The 18780-nt window shown below is 37.9% G+C and overlaps 1 protein-coding gene across 1 annotated transcript in view; it reads left to right on the plus strand.

Moving 5' to 3' along the window:
* The window catches only part of LOC124644822 (otoferlin-like), a 154704-nt gene that overhangs the window by 53909 nt on the left and 82015 nt on the right, over positions 1 to 18780 (plus strand). The gene's annotated exons all lie outside the window — the stretch shown is intronic.

Here is an 18780-nt window from a genome sequence, read left to right on the forward strand (position 1 = left end):
TAAATCTATGAAAATTAAAACTCACCTTTCCAAACGATGATTTATGTGTTCACAAAATCGATACGTGATAGGTAGGTAGGTATAACGTTTTTGTATACAATAAAATAAGTCTTTTAACTAGAAGCAAAAACATATTATTTTATTACTTCAATTCATCTGACCATTGTTAGTAGCTTAAGATGTATAACAAATTATCTCAGTAAAAAATGCAACAGATGTACGTGTTTCTAACTGTTCTTTCTAAAACCCAAGTCTTGAAGAGTGCAACCTGTTTTACCGGTTGGCACGTATACAGGCCTATAAAATTTCATTTTCCATCAAAAATATTTGAGTTTACGCTGACCGTAAAAGGCTGAAATAAACCCAGATTAAAAAAGAAAATTACGATACATTTTTATTTAGTAGTACTCGCTAAATAATTACATATATTCAAGCCGACAGATCCTACTAAACATAAATATGTACAGGTACATACCTGGTCACAGAAACAGGAATTCTACATGACAACCGAAACCACATACAAAGTGATATGACGTCAACATCCGTCCATTAGAATAAGTAAACAAATTAATCAACTTCACAGCACTTTCATTATAGGCTCGGTAGCTGTTTAAAAGTTAGCTGTCATTGTTCACCACATTGCACGTTGTTACACGTCAGTTTGAAACTGTCCACTATACTGAACCATTTATAAATCTGTTTATAATCATCGGCAAGAATATTGAGCCCTGACCTTCACCTGCGCAGAAGTGATTTATTGGTTTATTGCCATAAGTGTACGGTGCGCAAAGCGATCCCCACTCTTCCGCCGAGAGCTCATTATCCGTGCCGATAACTATAAAATATGTTTTGTTCATAAGGATGCCCAAATGACCGCGATTGCGTTCTCATCTTATGTTGAATTAAACTATGTACTAAGGTAAGTTTGCGCAATTAATGCGGTGCTGAAATCCTCTGAAAAGCCGAGCGAATATTATGAAAAACTTTGTCCGTTGTAAGCTGTAAAACCAGACTGACGTTGAATGATGTTTTAGGACCCTTCAGGATTATTCCTGAGATAAATTTTGGTAGAATAAAAGCTGGCTTATATTCCCATTTCCCCAGAGAATTAACGGTAGTCTGTTCTTTAACACTGCAGTGTCCAGTGAATTTCATATCATTTAGAATGTCTTCTCAATGATATGAAATCCATACTGATAAGTCAGTGTCCAGTTTATTTTTGTGATATCAATATTTTAAAAAGTGAACATTTATTGCATGACAAATAATAACGACACATTTTGATGAAAACTTATGGAAAATAAAATAAAACCTCGAGTACTTAGGATCAGAAGAGTATGAAATAATTTAAAATAATGGGAAAAGGGCAGGAGGATGATGATGATGAAGTACTTAGGAAATCTAAACTACATCTTGAATTGGTTGTTATCGCATACCCAACAGAAAATATTCAAAACATCAAGGGAAAAATATTCCTCTGTGCGATGTGAAGACATTTAAAACGATTGCATGTTCAAGCAATCCCTGGACGATATTTGAACGTATTCAACTTTCCTTTCAAATTCCTCACACGCTTACATGTTAGGTTCTATAGAAATATTGAACTTATATCATTCATAATATAGTTTATGTAGCCATGTGTGAATGGATTACGCAGTTAGTGAATTTCAATGGATTTCGCTTCTAAGAATGAGCATTGTTGACTCGAAGCGATGCGTAGTATTTTCCAACTTATTTTTTTGCGTTTCAGTAGATTATCGTACTTATTTATGAATACTTTTATTATCCAGTGGGTTTTCTAGATCGTGGTAGGTCGTTGAAGGTCTCTCGACTTCATTTCAAAATCTTAACTTAGAAAATAAGCTTAATTACGATGATCGGGTTAAAAAATAGTGATTCTAATTAGTCCGTCTTTTAGATTACAAAAAATTTTGGGCACGTACCTATTTTTTATTTTAACAGAACATTGAATATACTTAGAGTTAATACTTAGATATATACGCGATTATAACACTGATATATATACGCAGCTGAAAATCGATCTCAGTGGCGTGCACTTGGAGAGGCCTATGTCCAGCAGTGGACTGCGATAGGCTGATGATGATGATGATGATGATATACGCAGCGAAGGTTGAGAGTGGGGTCACGTGGGTAACGTCACACCTATGTAAAATTTGTACTCAAGCGACGTAGGTAACACAAAATCGTGTTGTATCTTCGTTGTTATTTGCTTGTGAGAGAAAATACTACATGCCTATTATTTTAGGGTTATCTAAAAGACGGACTTGTTACTTTTTTTTCATTCACCATGCCTATTTTAGATAGCATGAAGATCCTACAAACCCCGTATATATTGTGTGCTCGATTACAAATATGTCTATAACATATAAAGACATACGTATAAGAAGGACATTTGGCTGCAGAAACATGTTCTGATATGCGAGTGTCGGGTAAGACGAACGTACGATACATTTTTAGGGTTCCGTACCCAATGAGTAAAACGGGACCCTATTGTTTTTGGTCCTCTGTCCGTCCGTCTGTTACCAGGCTGTATCTTATGAACCGTGATAGTTAAAAAGCTGTTCACAGATGATGTATTTTTGTTGCCGCTATACAACAAACACCGAAAATTAGAATTAAATAAATATTTTGGGTTATTCCATACAACAAACGTGATTTTTTTGCTCATTTTCTAAATAACGGTACGCAACCCTTCGTGCGCGATCCCGACTCGCACTTGTCCTGTTTCTCGTTTCTTTTGCGTTCGTTCTTACATTGTGATTGCCTTAATACTGTTTCGGTTCAAAGGTATATAATATTTGTAAAGATATTATGCTATGTAAGTATTTATGGGATTTCTTTACACGCCTTTTCTTTTTGTACAAACACGACTTCTGCAAAGTAAAGAAAATAAGGGAAAGGCAGGTAATATAATGTATGTTACATTGTGAAAACATGGCAATGAAAATTAATAAGACGAAAATGAACCGATAATAACAATTCAATACACAAGCTTTTGGGTTCAACTTTAATAATAAAATCTGCCAAGTGAGAGTCGGAATCGAGCACAAAAGGTTCCATCCCACTATCGAAAAAAAAATTGCATGGGAGCCCACAAAATATTTTTTCGATTCTTTCAGTATTTGTTTGCTAAAGCAGCAACAATAAATTCATCATCTGTGAAAATTTCAACCATTTACTTATCACTGTTCTGATAGACGGATAGGTACAGCGTGATGATCTCCCAAGCTAATAAAATTATAAACTATCAACTGAAATGTTACCTTCCCCCACCTAGAAGCTTTACCGAGCTTTCTTTCTATTCAACACTCAATTGTTTATTAGCATTCCATATGTTATAACAGGTGGTACAATTAGATTAGTGACAATATGGACCCTATAGGGCACAGCTTAAAGAAGGCGGAGAGTTTTAATACTAGCTTATTATAAAATTATAATTATATTTAAAAACATATTAATTTAAGTGTACATGTGAGTGTCGGTGTGAATGGGTGTGTGCGCTTGTGTATGTGTGTTTGTGTTATGATTTGTATGTGTGTACTTTTATATAGTTTTTATTTATTAAAGGATTTGTCTTCCATGTATTCTTTTACTGTGTAATAACATTTGTCGTTGAGGAATTGCTTTAATTTCTTTATAAATATTGGAGTTTTAGGTTCATCTTTTATGTTCTTTGGTAGATTATTATATACTTTGATGGAGCTTACTAAAGGACCTTAAGAGTGAATTTTAAGGTTGGATGTAGGTAAATTTAATCTATTTTTATGCCTCAAGTTATGTTTACTATGAATTTCTTTGCGGGTTTTATAAAATTCTGGATATTTTCGGACGAATTTGCAGATTTCTAGAATATATAGACAAGGAAATGTTAATACATTGTGTTTTTGAAAATGAGGATTACAGGTGTCTAATTGATCTATATTTGTTAATATCCGGATGAGTTTCTTTTGTAGTGTGAATATGGTATGTGAATCAGTGCTGTTCCCCCAGAGTATGACCCCACAGCTGAGCCACGCTTGGGCGTATGCATAATAAGTGGCGAGTGCCCTTTGGAAGTTGGTGGTTTCGAAATTTCGAAAGTTTAGCTTAGTTTAGTTTTATTCTTTTCTTTTCTTCTTAACTTTCTCGTAAGTCCCAGCTCAGTAGCATTGCAACGGTTTAAAAAGTATTTTCTCACTCACGTCACTATTCAGTATAATATGTACAACAATATACATTTTAAAAATCCTTTTGTCGTCCGAAACGGCTTAACAATCTCACAATGTGTTCTGCAATACACGTGTCGGTCATTCTTTCATGGGACCTTTGAAAACAACATCTGAAAAAAAAAAGAAACTTTCTGTAAAATAAAAAAAATAGAAACCGAACCACGCGAACGTTTGCGTAAGAAATAGTAATGATGTAGTATTATTATACCGTAGCGATTACCCACGAAAATATTTGAATAATGATCAAGAACAATACATTGAACGTATAATTATTTACTTCGTGTTTTTTGTTTAACACGTTATTATTTTTCATAATTGGTCAATTAAGAAGGCTGAAAACGTCATAACGTTACCTCGTCATAGGGTACGTGAACCCTATAATTTGGTTTAAATAATAACGGACTCTGACACATGCACATACAATGTTAAAAAAAAAATGTTACAGTCACGGAAGAAGGAAAGATACAGAGATCCCAAAGAAGGTAGGTCATTAGCCTTCATCTAGGTCAAGTAACTTGAGTACGTACGGTAGACGTGATGAGTTACTAACGAGTCGTTCAAGTTCCTTGTCAAATCAAAACCAATCTGTCGAAATGACTAGATAGAAGGCGTGTAAGGACCGAGCTAGTAACGACCCTCGTCCCCCGAACACCCGCATTTTAGGGTGCTAGTTTCTTAGAAGATTTTGTGGTATGATATCTCGGCTAGTGATTTTGTTCTCCATGGTTCCAGTGAATAAGGGCAGGTTATGTTAATAATATGTTATTGTCATTAAAATGCCGAAGCGCGAGGGTTGAAACCGTAAACGGGTTTCATAGCATTGTCCCTTCTCAGCTTCAATAATGGTTTGTGTCTTTCTTCGGGCTGTTTGAACATCTACATGATATAATGTATGAAGTAGAAGTCGTCATGTTGTCATGGATGTCATTGTTAATAGATAAATACAATAGAAAATACTCTGAAGACCAAACAGATTTTTAGTAAGTGAACATAAGTTGGTGTCTAATGATAAATTGGTGAATATCTATACTAATATTATAAAGAGGAAAACTTTGTTTGTTTGTTTGGTTGTAATGAATAGGCTCAAAAACTACTGGACAGTTTTTAAAAATTCTTTCACCATTCGAAAGCTACATTATCCATGAGTAACATAGGCTATATATTATCCCGGTGTGGGCAGTAGTTACCACGGGACGCGGGTGAAACCGCGGGAAAACGGCTAGTCATTGATAAATTAACTGACCACAAAAATGAGTTCCCCTAGTCTTAGGAATTTGAAAATAAAAGCTCCGAAGCTACTGAACCGATTTTTTTTTTCTTTTCAATGTTGGGAAGCTGCACTATTCCACAAGTAGGTACATAGTCCGTATTATCCGTATACAGGAATACTGAAAGTTCCTTCGGGATGCGGGTGAAACCAGGAAAGCAGCCAGTAATTTAATACGTTTTTATCTACGGCCATTGTAAACTGAAGTAAGTTTACTAACTAAATAATATGTTTACAGATCTCGATATTATTAGTGTTTGGAAAAATCAATAAACTATAGCTATAACTACTTTTATTTACCAAAGTTAAACTTTATTTAGTATTAGCGAAATATTTTCCAAACTTTATTAACTCGTTTTAGTATCAATAATTTCATAATGCACCACAATTTTAATTTCAAAAGTTACTTGCCGTTGCCAATAATCTCGAGATGTTCTCCTTCACATTTTTATCAACTATTGGTGTCCAAGATATACTTAGAAAGTACATACAAACTTAGAAAAGTTGCATTGGTACTTGCCTGACCTGGTATCGACCCTCACCCTCACCCTCATACTCGAGAGGTTGGTTCTTTACCCACTAGGCCACCACGACTTTTCACGAAATTACTTGTATGGGGCTAATATCAAAATTCTATCTCTATTAATCAAAACCATAGTTAGATTGAATATTGGGAACGGCCATTGATCTACATTACCACGGAATAGTGAACATTATTAATTAACAATCACTAAAATGAGTACCAATACACCATAAACCCTTTAGGAGGCTGTAATCCCCTACCATAGAGTAGGCGCTTTATTATCTAGACTAGAGTGTAACAATGGCTTAGCTCTGCAAATTTTTGGCTACATTCGCATTGTACTTAAAAGAGTTTAGAACGAGCATTCGACTCAAAAACGTTTATTCAAATTAGGCTGATAAATCAGCACTTTTCGAACAATCGAACGTCAAAAACAAAAGACAGCCCCCAAAACGCCCACCCTTCACCACTTCCTATGTGTTTTGCCTGGGAAGAAGAAGTGGCGCAACAAACTCTCCAGCACTGTATGAAACCACGTAGTTTTCTATTACTCATTACTAAAATCAAAAGTCATTTATTCCTTTGAATATGGCAGAAAATACAAACTTTTTGAAGGTCAACTTAACAAAAGACAGGCCCTAAAACGCCTTCATTTCATCACTGAGAAAAAGAAATGGTGGAACGAACTCCCCTACAACACAATTCTACTCCCGTGCGTCCTTACAAACCGATGTGTATGGGTTTTACTAGACCTAGTGCATTGTATCGCATAAGGTTGTTAATCTAAATTAGACAAAGCTGAATGAAAAATTGAAGGAAATGGAGTGGAAATTCTAATGTGACAGTTCTCTACAGTCAAGAGGCAGACTAAATAAACTATCGGTTAGCAGACAGTTTTTTAAGGTAATCTATATGTGGTGGCCTTATCGTAGACTTGACCACTTCATGAAATGACTCGACCATTTCATGAAATGGTCCCGTTTCATGAAATGTTTCACTGTTTATTGGCCACATCATGATGTGACTTGGGCAAATCAATGATGAGAAATCGTTTCTCGATATGTGCAACTAAAAGCTCGGCTTCTTCATGAAATTATCAAAATTAATTGATCACATCGTAAAATAGTTATGTAAATTGCCCCCCATAATTCTACGTTGGTGAATTATAACAACGTTTTTAATTATAAGGTTATAAAACAAATCAAGAACAGTAGGGTGACCACGCCAAAGACGTCCATGGACTATTACTGGCTGTCAAAATATGACGTTATGGAAACTGCAGATGAGGAATATCTTATATTTAATAAAAAATGCGTCGACGATCCTACCATGCGTATAATTCCGATGGAGAAGTATTTTGAAATATTAAAGGAAGTTCATAAAACTGTTGGATAAGGTGGACGACTAAAAATGATTCAATACATTAAAAATAGGTTTATATCCCAAAGAAACCCATTGAGCTATTTATTGACTATTATTGTGTTATTAATAATAATATATATGACAGGAACATACTTTTCTGTTTAATTTGCTTACTCCAAACCCCATGGAATTATTTACCAGCGATGTAACCCTTATAACTTCTTGCGAGTAGTAGCGAATGTAACATCCACCAGATACAAGAACCCACCGCTCTCAGAACGCATCCCAAACGAGCCAGCTGAGCGCAGACCTAGGTAAGGTGGGGAAACTCGTCTACCCCTATAGTCTGCAACATAGTATGCAACAATAATGTCCTCTTAGCCAATTATCGGCTACGGCGGCTGTTCTCATGTAAGGAGATTAGCCAACTGCGCGAGACATATTATAGTGCACAAGAATTTGCGAGGTGACACACAGACACAGCTGCACTCACTATTCCTTCACTTCCATAGCCCGATGGGACGGCAATCCAACACGATCGGAGAGAGATCAGGCGCAGGACCGACATTTACGTGCTCTCCGATGCACAAATACCAACTTCCAAGCTGCGGGCTGTTTCGTGAAAGTCTCTAAAACCCACAAAGCGATTTCGGCTCGACCCGGGAATCAAGACCTCGTGCTCGACAGCTGCGCTTGCGACAGCTAGACCAACGAGGCAGTGAACCTACAGGTTACGTCATTTAAGATTAAGTGTGTTCTATTTTAAGATTCCTAAAATGTTACTAAAGTTCCTATTTTATTTAAATTATTATGTATGTCGGACTTAAAGGACAGGAACAAGTTCTTACTCTTTATATTTGCAATCGAAGTTATGAAAAAAACCTAAGTGTTTTTGCCTCCTGACAATTTTGAGCTGTGAAAAATTTCACAACTACCAGATTTTATGAAATTAAACTCCAATGGGTCGAATTACCTATGCTACGCGAGTTTCCCCCTTACCCAAAATATTGTGGATTTATATTAAATATTTTATGGATACCCTATTATACCATACGGCCAGACGTGGATGACAAAATCGAGAAATGTTGACGATTTAACGATCTGGTCAAATTAACATGAACATTTCATGAAACGCAACCATTTCATGAAATGCTCAAGCTTTTCATGAAGTGGTCAATTCTACGATATGGCTACGACATATACATATAATAAATCTGTAAAAAAACTGTGTCTGTACATTGAATATATTAAAAAAATATTAATTGGGTGGGGTTTAGAAACAGTAATGGAGCACAAATCCAAAAAAAAAATTATGTCTGTATGTCTGTATGTCTGTATGTCTGTTTGTTTGTACACGCTAATCTTCCGAACTACTGAACGGATTCCAATGATTTTTTCTTTGTTGTGTCAGTATTAAGCCTGGTCAACATATAGGCTATAATTTATCTTCGAAACTTGAAGACCTGATGCAGAACACCAACAGACCAACAAAACTATAAGAGATACAAAAATGGTGCCTTGGCAAAATTTGCTTCATGTGATGAGCATTTTCAGCTGAGATAATAAATTTGAAGATCCGGAACACCTGATGTGGAACCCCAAGAGCCCAGCTTCTCTGTACCATATACAGGTATGACGTTTTAGCAAAAGTTGTTCAATTTGATAAGCACTTTCTATTGACTTATACAAATTGAAGATCTAAAACACCTGATGTGGAACCCCAGGAGCCCAGCCAGACTATAGCCTATAAAGATATGATGTTTTAGCAAAAGTGGTTCAATCTGATAAGCACTCTCTATTGACGTATAAACATCGAAAATCTGGAACACCTGATGTGGAACTTCAAGAGCAATACTACACTTGAAATGTATAGAAATGAATGTTATGAAATAGGTATGGTGAATCAAAAAAAGTAATTAGTCCGTCTTTTAGATAACCCTAAAGTAATGGACACGTATTTTTTCTTTTCTCCTTCTCACAAACAAATAATAAAGAAGATTGAACGCTTGAATTTTGAGTTAAGTCACTGCTTAGTACAAATTTTACATACCTAGACGTGGCGTCACGAGCCCCCACTCTCCGAATTTGTTGCGTTATGTATATCTCATTATTATTTTGTATGTCTCTTCCAGACCTCGGGACTGCAGAGTTCCAAATTTTCTTGAGGCAAACGTGAGGCCGAAGCCAATACGCTGAAGCCCTTTTGAGACAACTTTAATGAAATGGTGACACAAAACCGACGATTATCCCTTTATACACTATAGAAATGAACCCAAGGACAATCCCCGGTGGACGTCGTTAAAAAGAAAAGACAATCCCCGGTTCTGTGCTATACCATTGCCAACTGTGGATGAATACTACTTGGGCTATTGTGATGGGATGCTAATGGACTAGGAATGGGGAAACTACGGGAACACACCTTTTTTTTTTTTTTTTTTGTTGTCGCTGGGCTAAAAATGCTATTACGCATCCCCTTCCCGTCGGGGGACGGGAGAGGGGTATGTGGGACTCCCCGGTAAAGACGTTCCCGGTATACCCACTAAAAAGGCCCAGCGGCACTCCGACCTCGCCTGAGTGGAGGGGGTCTGGGAATCTATGGCATCCAGTCCCCCACCGGCGATTGCCCGCCTTACGGCAGGCCCCTCATGCCTCCCCCCAGTGGGGAGGGGGACGGGAACACACCTGCCGATGACAATGTATTAGATACATGTAAAAATGGCAGGTGGAGACTCGCCAGCTCACTTACTGGGCCCCCGGGAATCAGTCACTGAATAGCAACAAGAGGGCAACAGGGACATGAGCGGCTGAAGTGTGAGGATACCTCGGCGGATTTTAAACGCAGATTACGCGCTTCCTATGGGTCACTTACCACGAGGCACCTATCCTCCGAGCAGGGCTACTAATCCTGCTCTAGCGACTCCACTCTGGACGGTCAAGCCAAGCCAGAGGCGTGAGACCTTCCCCCGTCATGGTTCACTCCGACCGGCCGGAGATGGGGGACAGTATACTCTCCCTGGAGAACTCAGTATATATGCCCCGCGGGGTCGCTACTCCCCGTCATCAGCCTCAGATGTCCTGCGGTGCTTATATCTCATTATTATTGTCGTTATTATTTCAAGAGCCTTTGTCCCAATTATGTTAGGGTCGACTTAAAGTCACGATGCAACTGGGTGTTTTACAAGGATTGACTGCCTATCTGACCTCCACAACCCGGTTAACCGCTCAACCCAACACCCCTTGGTAAAACTGGTCAGACTTACTGGCTTCTGACATCCCATAACGACTGCCAAGAATGTTGAATGATATCCGGAACCTACAGTTTAACATCCCCTCCAAATAACGGTCATTGGTATCCAAAATATACGTAGAAAGTACATACGAACTTAGAAAAGTTGCATTGGCAGGTACTTGCCAGACCTGAAATCAAAGACGCACGCTCATACTTGAGAGATTGGTTCTCTACCCACTTAACCACCACGACTTCCACTAAGTCATCACGACTTTGTCATCTCAGTAACATTTAATGTTTTTTTACGTAATAATACGTGTAATATTTTTGACACACACAACTTAAATGCGGACTAATTAGAATCACTACTTTTATCCCTATGGTCACGTCTATGCGGTTCAGTTCTCAGCGCTTTTAGTCTGCTGTGCTTTTGCCGTTGAAGTACAAAAATTAAATATATGGAACGTTTCTAATGGCTATGCGTATTCCGTTGTTTTCAAGTCAACGGGCCCTTAAATTAAATATCAGACGATTCAGATATTTGATTTTGCTGACCCCGTAATCGCTGGCATAAGGGACAGGATCCGCGTACGAAGTCGCGGGCAGAAGCTAGTCGTGAATAAAAGCAAACATTTTTAGTCAGTTTGATATCATACAGGCCTGATTGTTGTATTATTCACACCAATTAATGAGCCGTTTTACTAAAAGTTTGCAATGTGCAACTAAGCGAACACAATGCAATTCCGCAGTACAGGAATTTGTGGCAATAATCCATTTCCAATGATCACGTTATTACAGAGGTATTATTAGAGAGCATCCTATATATGTCACCTCGATTGCTGAACATGACAAAGCCTGGTTATCAGCTAACGTGCGAAGCTTAGTTAGGCTTAGTGCAGAATCTCGGAGTAAGGAAGGGTGAGCGGAGATGTCATAATGCAGGTAGGTCAGGCGCCTTCTTCTAGTTCAAATACCTACGGGTTGCATAACTAAAATAATCAGTTACGAATGAACTAACGAGGCGTTCGTGTTCTTTGATACATCTGTGAAGAATTTTTGGTATTGCAAAAAGTCATCAGGTTCAAAGGTGAAGGCAGTAGATAAAACATTCCTTGTCTACCGCTCACCCGCATTTTGGCGCGCTACTTTCTTAGATTTTCCGTTATGGCATCTCCGCGAGTCATTTTATTCTCCATGTTCAAAATAGTGCACACCTCAGAAACTGTCAGTGCCATGCGATGCCAGATTATGTCTATGATCACGGCAAATTGATTCACACTCCATATACGATGCCTAGGTAATGTTATTAGTTAGGATATTGATTCATGTTAATAGTGTGTAGCTGGTAATCAGTTTGCGCAATACTTGGTGCGATCAGTCAGTGTATGGGTGACCATCTCATCATATAGAATTCCTCTAAGTTTCGGAAGGCACGTTAAGTAATGAGCGAGGCCATATACACAATAAACGCTTTGTAAATATAATTAGAAGCAAAGAAAAGTCTTTCCGCAATTTGAAAGTTAGACAAAAGTTAAGTACGATCCTATTCCCTGCGGCTTTTCTGCTTATTTTTTCAAAATTCAAGAAATACTGAGAAACCATTGTCGAGAAGATGAGTCACACACAATTTGAAATTTCATCGTCGTAACCCCCAGCCTAAAATAAGGTCTAGCTTTCGCCCGCGGTTTTTAGAACTACTTCCCATATCCAAATAAAAAGCGTCTATTCTTCCTCGATGAACGGGCTATCAGTTTAACTGATACAATTCGTCATATCCAGTCATATCACACCAATCGTATTTGAGATAAGCATGTTCAACCAAAATAAACAAAAGACTCTTCATCTCTGGTCTCAAGGATACCACGAAATCACTCAACTCGGATCTAGTTTATATGTCAACTACAAATCTCCATATAAATTCATTGACAAATTGCATCTTAGCCTCTATATGTATTGGCAATATTCAAGGCATAATTGCTTTCCCTAACTAAGTTCCATGTTGACATATGTAGATATAACACCAAAACTAATTCCGTTTAATCTGAGCTTGATTGCATATGATCATCTTAAGGCTTAAATAGGCGACGACTCCTTCATCTTCATCGTCGCTGTTAACGCCAGTACCGAAGAAAGGAAAACGCGTCGTCGCAAAAAAGAAGTGATTTATCTTCTAGGTAACGGCATCCAAGTAGCTCTAGATTAACTAAATTGTTTGTACCCTCAAATTACTGTCCTAAATTAATTTTCTAAACTCAATGTATATTTTTGTCAAACTGCTGTCCTGTCATTTTATGTTATGTCATTATGTCCTGTCATTATTCGTTCGTTCGGAAACAGTCTTTTACATTTGCTTACTTTTAATTTTATAATGAATTATTTTTTCTTTTTTTTTTATCTCTGGCTACTTGGATATTATTTAAATATTATTTTAGTGCTCTTTTATTTTGTTTTTTTTTTTTTTGTGTGTGTTTTTGAATTGCTTTTAATAACAAGTTGCAATGATGTAAGCACACAACCGGCGGGTGGACTAGTGTTACATTTTATTTTTATTTTTTTTGGTTGTATTTATTTATTGCATTATATTGTAGTTTTATATTTATATATATATTTAGTATCGTCAATGCTAGACTCTAACGATGACAGCGACGCCGAAACTTTTTTGTCTGCTTGTAGCAATGATAGTTTCAACAGTATTCCCACACTTGCTGATACTCTTGAAGCTCAGTTTTCTGATGTTCCGAAGAATTTTAATGTAGTCCATATAAATGCCCAAAGTATTCCGGCACATTACTCTGACATGCTAGCTAACTTAGACTGTAAGAATGTTCATGCTATCCTTGTTTCAGAATCCTGGTTAAAACCGTGTCTTCCTTCTACTTCCTATTCTTTACCAGGTTTTCAGCTAATAAGAAATGATCGCACGGTTGGCGGTGGGGGTGGTGTTGCCATTTACCTTCGTCCACATATTCCTTTTTCTATTATTAGCATGTCAGCACAACCACCACCGCTGGGTGCCGGTGAGCATCTCTTTTTAGAAGTCAACCTGAATCATGCCAAAATTCTGCTTGGTGTCTTCTATTCTCCTTCCTTACGTGTAAATTACTTCTCCAGCCTTGAACATCTCCTCGAAAACCTAACACCTTCTTACAGTCATACCATTATTATGGGAGATTTTAATACGTGTTTGTTGAAAAACGACTCCCGTTCCTCTTCCTTATGTTCAACGATTGAATCATCCAATCTGTCAATCCTGCCATTAAGTGCCACTCACCACTTCCCCAACTGTAACCCTTCATTACTGGACCTTGCTATTGTGTCGTCTAAGGAACATGTCAGCAAGCATGGTCAATGTGCAGCTGATATGTTTTCCTACCACGACTTAATATTCCTTTCTTACAAAATTCGCCCTCCTAAACCTAAACCCAGAATCCTTCTGCAGCGTAATTTTGGTGGCATGAATACGGATGACCTTTGCAGAGATGCTGGCAGTATTGATTGGGCACCGCTGGCTGCTGCCGAGTCGGTCGATGACAAAGTTTCATTGCTTACTGACACACTGATACGGCTTTACGACGTCCACGCTCCGATTCGTGCAATTAAACTGAAGCATCTTCCGGCTCCATGGCTATCGGATACCATCAAGACTGTCATGCATAAGAAGGCTGTGGCAAAAACCAAGTTTAAATGTCGTCCTAGTGCGTCTACTCGTGAGAATTATGTAGAGGTTCGCAATCGATGCAACAAGGTGTGTAGAGATGCACAACGCCAACATTTCCACCATTCAGTTGAGAATGGAGACCCAGCAAAAGTCTGGAAATTTCTAAAATCCATGGGAGTTGGGAAGTCACGCCAAGATCCAGTTTCGACACAGTTAAATGTTGATCTTCTAAATCAACACTTTTCATCGTCGTCTTCGTACAGTGGGACAGCTAAGGCTCGCACCTTAGATTATCTTTCAAAACAACCAACTCCGGATCATCCTGCATTTGTCTTTAGTCAATTCTCTGATTGTGATGTTAAGAAGAGTATAGTATCCATTACCTCTAATGCTGTAGGTGATGATTGTGTCAGTCGGAAAATGATACTTCCAATCCTTGATGACATTTTACCTGTCCTGTGCCATATCCTTAACTATTCCGTATCCTGTGGTATCTTTCCATCCATTTGGAAAGAAGCCAAAATCATCCCCTTACCCAAAACATCGAATCCTGCTTCGTTTTCAGAATATCGTCCCATCTCCATCCTGCCTTTCCTTTCCAAAGTCCTAGAACGTCTGGTCCATGATCAGCTGAATGCCTTTCTATGTAGGAATAACCTGCTGAATCCTTTCCAGTCCGGTTTCCGACCTGGTCACAGCACCACTACAGCGTTGCTGAATATTACTGAGGATATACGCCGTGGCATGGACACCGGGAATCTGACGGTCCTTTGCTTGCTAGATTTTAGTAATGCATTTAATACCGTCGACTTCGACGTCCTGCTTGGCATACTTAGCTCTCTGAACGTATCTCCAACGGCGATTGACTGGTTTCGTAGTTACCTGTTTGGCCGCCGTCAACGTATATGCATAGAAGACGCATACTCTTCATGGTGCTATACTTCTGTTGGCGTGCCACAGGGTGGCGTTTTATCTCCTTTACTCTTCGCGATATTTATCAATTCTATTTCCAAAAATCTCATTTCTTCCTACCACCTTTATGCTGATGATTTGCAAATTTATAGCCAAGCTGCATTTTCGGACTTGGCAGATGCAATCGCTAATATTAACACCGACTTGGCTACAATTTGCGAGTGGAGTGAAACTTACGGTCTCAAGGTCAATCCAGCAAAAACTCAGGCCATTGTAGTTGGTAGCTCTAGATTGGTTCAAAGGATTGACTGGCCGCAACTTCCTCATATTTCTTTTGGTGGCACTGCCATTTCAATAAGGGACAAGGTTAAAAATCTAGGGATTCTCATTGACAAAAATTTATCATGGGGTCCCCAACTACAAGAGATTAGCCGGAAAGTGTTTGCATCTGTCAGGTCCTTGAGGAGATTGCGAAACTTTCTCCCGACTGCCACCAAAACTGCGCTTGCACAATCCCTCTTGCTTCCAATCCTTGATTATGCTGATGTCAGTTATCTTGATCTCACTGAGGCACAGCTTGATAAACTTGAGCGACTTCAAAATGTTTGTATTAGATTTATATTTGGCTTGCGCAAATATGATCATATTTCTGAATTCCGTTCAAAACTCAAGTGGCTTCCTATACGTCTTCGCCGGAATACTCATATCCTGTCTTTGCTGTACAACATTTTGTTCAATCCAAAAAACCCGTCCTATCTCAAAGAACGTTTTAAGTTCCTTAATGACACACATGCAAAATATCTAAGGTCATCAGAGAACTTGCGGCTAGAGATGGCAATGCATTCCACTAACTTCTTTGATAAATCTTTTACCGTTCAAGCTGTGCGGTTGTGGAATGCATTGCCCGTTACAATAAGGCAGGCTCAATCTTTAGCAGTCTTCAAGAACCTGATAAGGAATCACTACCTTTCCAATTTGTAACTGGGTATAATACCCTACTGTTGCAGACTATTGTCAAGTCTAATTGGCAACTTTAAATATATATCATATATATACATATTTCTGTTATATCTATCTATTATATATACATATATATATATATATATTATATTTTATTTGTTATTGTTTTAGGTATTATTATTTTATATACATAGTGCACCAAAACTACCTGCGATATGGTTATTTCCTTTTTGTCACAATCCATCCAAAGGTTGTCTGTAAGAGATCGCTTTTAGCGATAAGACCGCCCATTGTGTCACCAACTTCAAAATTTTTGTTTATTCTTGTTGTTTTTTTTTTTTTTTTTTAAATTGGTGTGCATAATAAAGAATATATCTATCTATCTATCTATCTAAATAGGTTCAATGGCTTCTGAAATCATCATCTGCCTAGCCTTTTTTTAACTATGTTGGGGTCGGCTTCAACTCTTATAGATGCAGCTAAAGTACCAGTGTTTTACAAGTAGCGACTGCTTATCTGACCTACTCAACCCAGTTACTCGGGCAACCCAATATCCTTGGTAAGATTGGTTGTCAGACTTTCTGGTTTCTGACTACGCATAACCAAAGCTGTTCCAATGACAGCTGGAACCTACAGCTTATCGTGCTTACTGAAACACAGAAGAACTCGATTCATGAGCAGATGATCTGCACCCATCTACAGACCGACCTCTCATTTCTTAGCCTTATCTTAATTCAGATTCTGGAGAAAGCCATTCGTGTTGTTTGTGGCCGCCCTTAGTCTATTCTGACCACATCGTAATGGTTGGGAAATGGGTAAAGGGCATATTTAGTCTATTATTAGTAACCGACAGACTAGTGTGTGTCGATCAGTATCCTGTTCGTAACGATTTCCTGAGTCTGCCAAGAATAGTAACATCTTCTATGTATCTAGTTAATACATAGGTAAAGGTGAAGGTTGGTTATTATGGGCTCATATTCAGCATGACATGACTATTAAAATATCTGCTTGAGTTATTCATACATTTTCTCATCTCTCTCGCGGTTCCAGCCGCATCCCAAGGAAACTTTTTCCTGTACCCGGATAAAAATAAAAGAATTGTATCAAACATTTCGCCGGTTCAGTAGTTTTGGCGTGACAGATAACTTTTGGCATATAATATTAGCAACGATGACTTATTCTGCATATAGCACGCTATTATAGACGGGGCAGCTGACGACATGAGAAACACTGGTATTAGTTTTAGGTTTTTAATATTTTTCTCTGTAATGAAAATAAAATTGACCTGTTCAGTCAGCTCGCCGGGGAGTTATTTGTTCACAGCATCGCCTGCAGCGTTGCAGAACGTGGCAAGTAACTAAATGACCGCGTTGGGAACAAACCGTACTGTGCCCATTCCCATACATTCATTAAAATATATGCCTGCTATAGTTTGTGGAGCCACGTAAAGCTGGTTTGTTTCGGCCCATTTAGTTCTAACAATATACCTGTAACTATCAGATAATATGTTCCCTTAAAGCTCGTGAGTCAAAATTGAGTATTATTCTATCAAAAAGTTAAACAACGTTTGACGCGGTTGGTTCATGGATGGGTAACCGACTTGTCATAACGAGTCCTTCCGTTAGAATTACTGTCGCGTTCATAATATTATAATAGTAGGGATTTATTATGTCACATTTGCTACAAAAAAATATTTATTCTTCATCATTAACCTTTCAAATGTAAATAACTTAACTTTGCAAGGATTCTGAGAAATATGCATAGATAGCAGCTGGAGTAAATTATAAAATTAATTCAGAATCTGCAGATGTCCCGTTGGTGAATAAACTCGGACTCGGAGCTTTTTGAAGTAAATAACTATGTTTACTAACTGAATGGAACCTGACCTTTCTCGTCTGTTCTAGACACGAAGAGGTTCTATTTAAATAGTGCGAGTGGGATGGTTTTAATCACGTTGAATTGTTTTGTTATGTGACCTACTGAGCAATATAAACAAAACACTACAAGTATGTATCAAAATAACGTACTTATCGTTTTTCAAGTCAATATGGAATCTTAGATTATTTTACACTAGCCGTCTTCCCGAGGTTTAGCGCTTGTCCTGCGGGAATACATATTGACCGTATCGGGATAAAATACTTATAGCCTATGTTACTGGGTAAGAGTGTAGCTTTCCAACAGTGAATGTTTTTCTTATTTCGGTACAGTAGATTTTGAGTATATCCATTACAAACAAACAAAAATACTCATACTCTTTATAATATTAGTAAGTATAGAAATAGCATTATTGGCGTATTTATTCCATTTTCCCTTGGCACTTGTTTCTCCAAGTGTTTGATAAGTCGAATCGAAACTTGTTCAAGCAAATGTGAGTGCATTCAAAGTTGAAATCGCTAACATAAATGTGTTCACTTCAAAAGTTTCACCACTCTGCAGAACGACCATCATAGATGTGTCTATACATATGTGTGTGCATGTATTATAATATCTTTATGGTATTTTCTATCTTATGACTCAATACAAGGAGGAATACAAGGCACAATTTTATCATTGGAGCATTAAATATAGGCTACTTGCCATTAAAAAATGGTGTGCAATAAAGAAATTAAAACGATATGTACCTAAGTATAAAAAATTTTT

This window comes from Helicoverpa zea, chromosome 31, assembly GCF_022581195.2.
Source record: "Helicoverpa zea isolate HzStark_Cry1AcR chromosome 31, ilHelZeax1.1, whole genome shotgun sequence".
Taxonomy (NCBI): domain Eukaryota; kingdom Metazoa; phylum Arthropoda; class Insecta; order Lepidoptera; family Noctuidae; genus Helicoverpa; species Helicoverpa zea.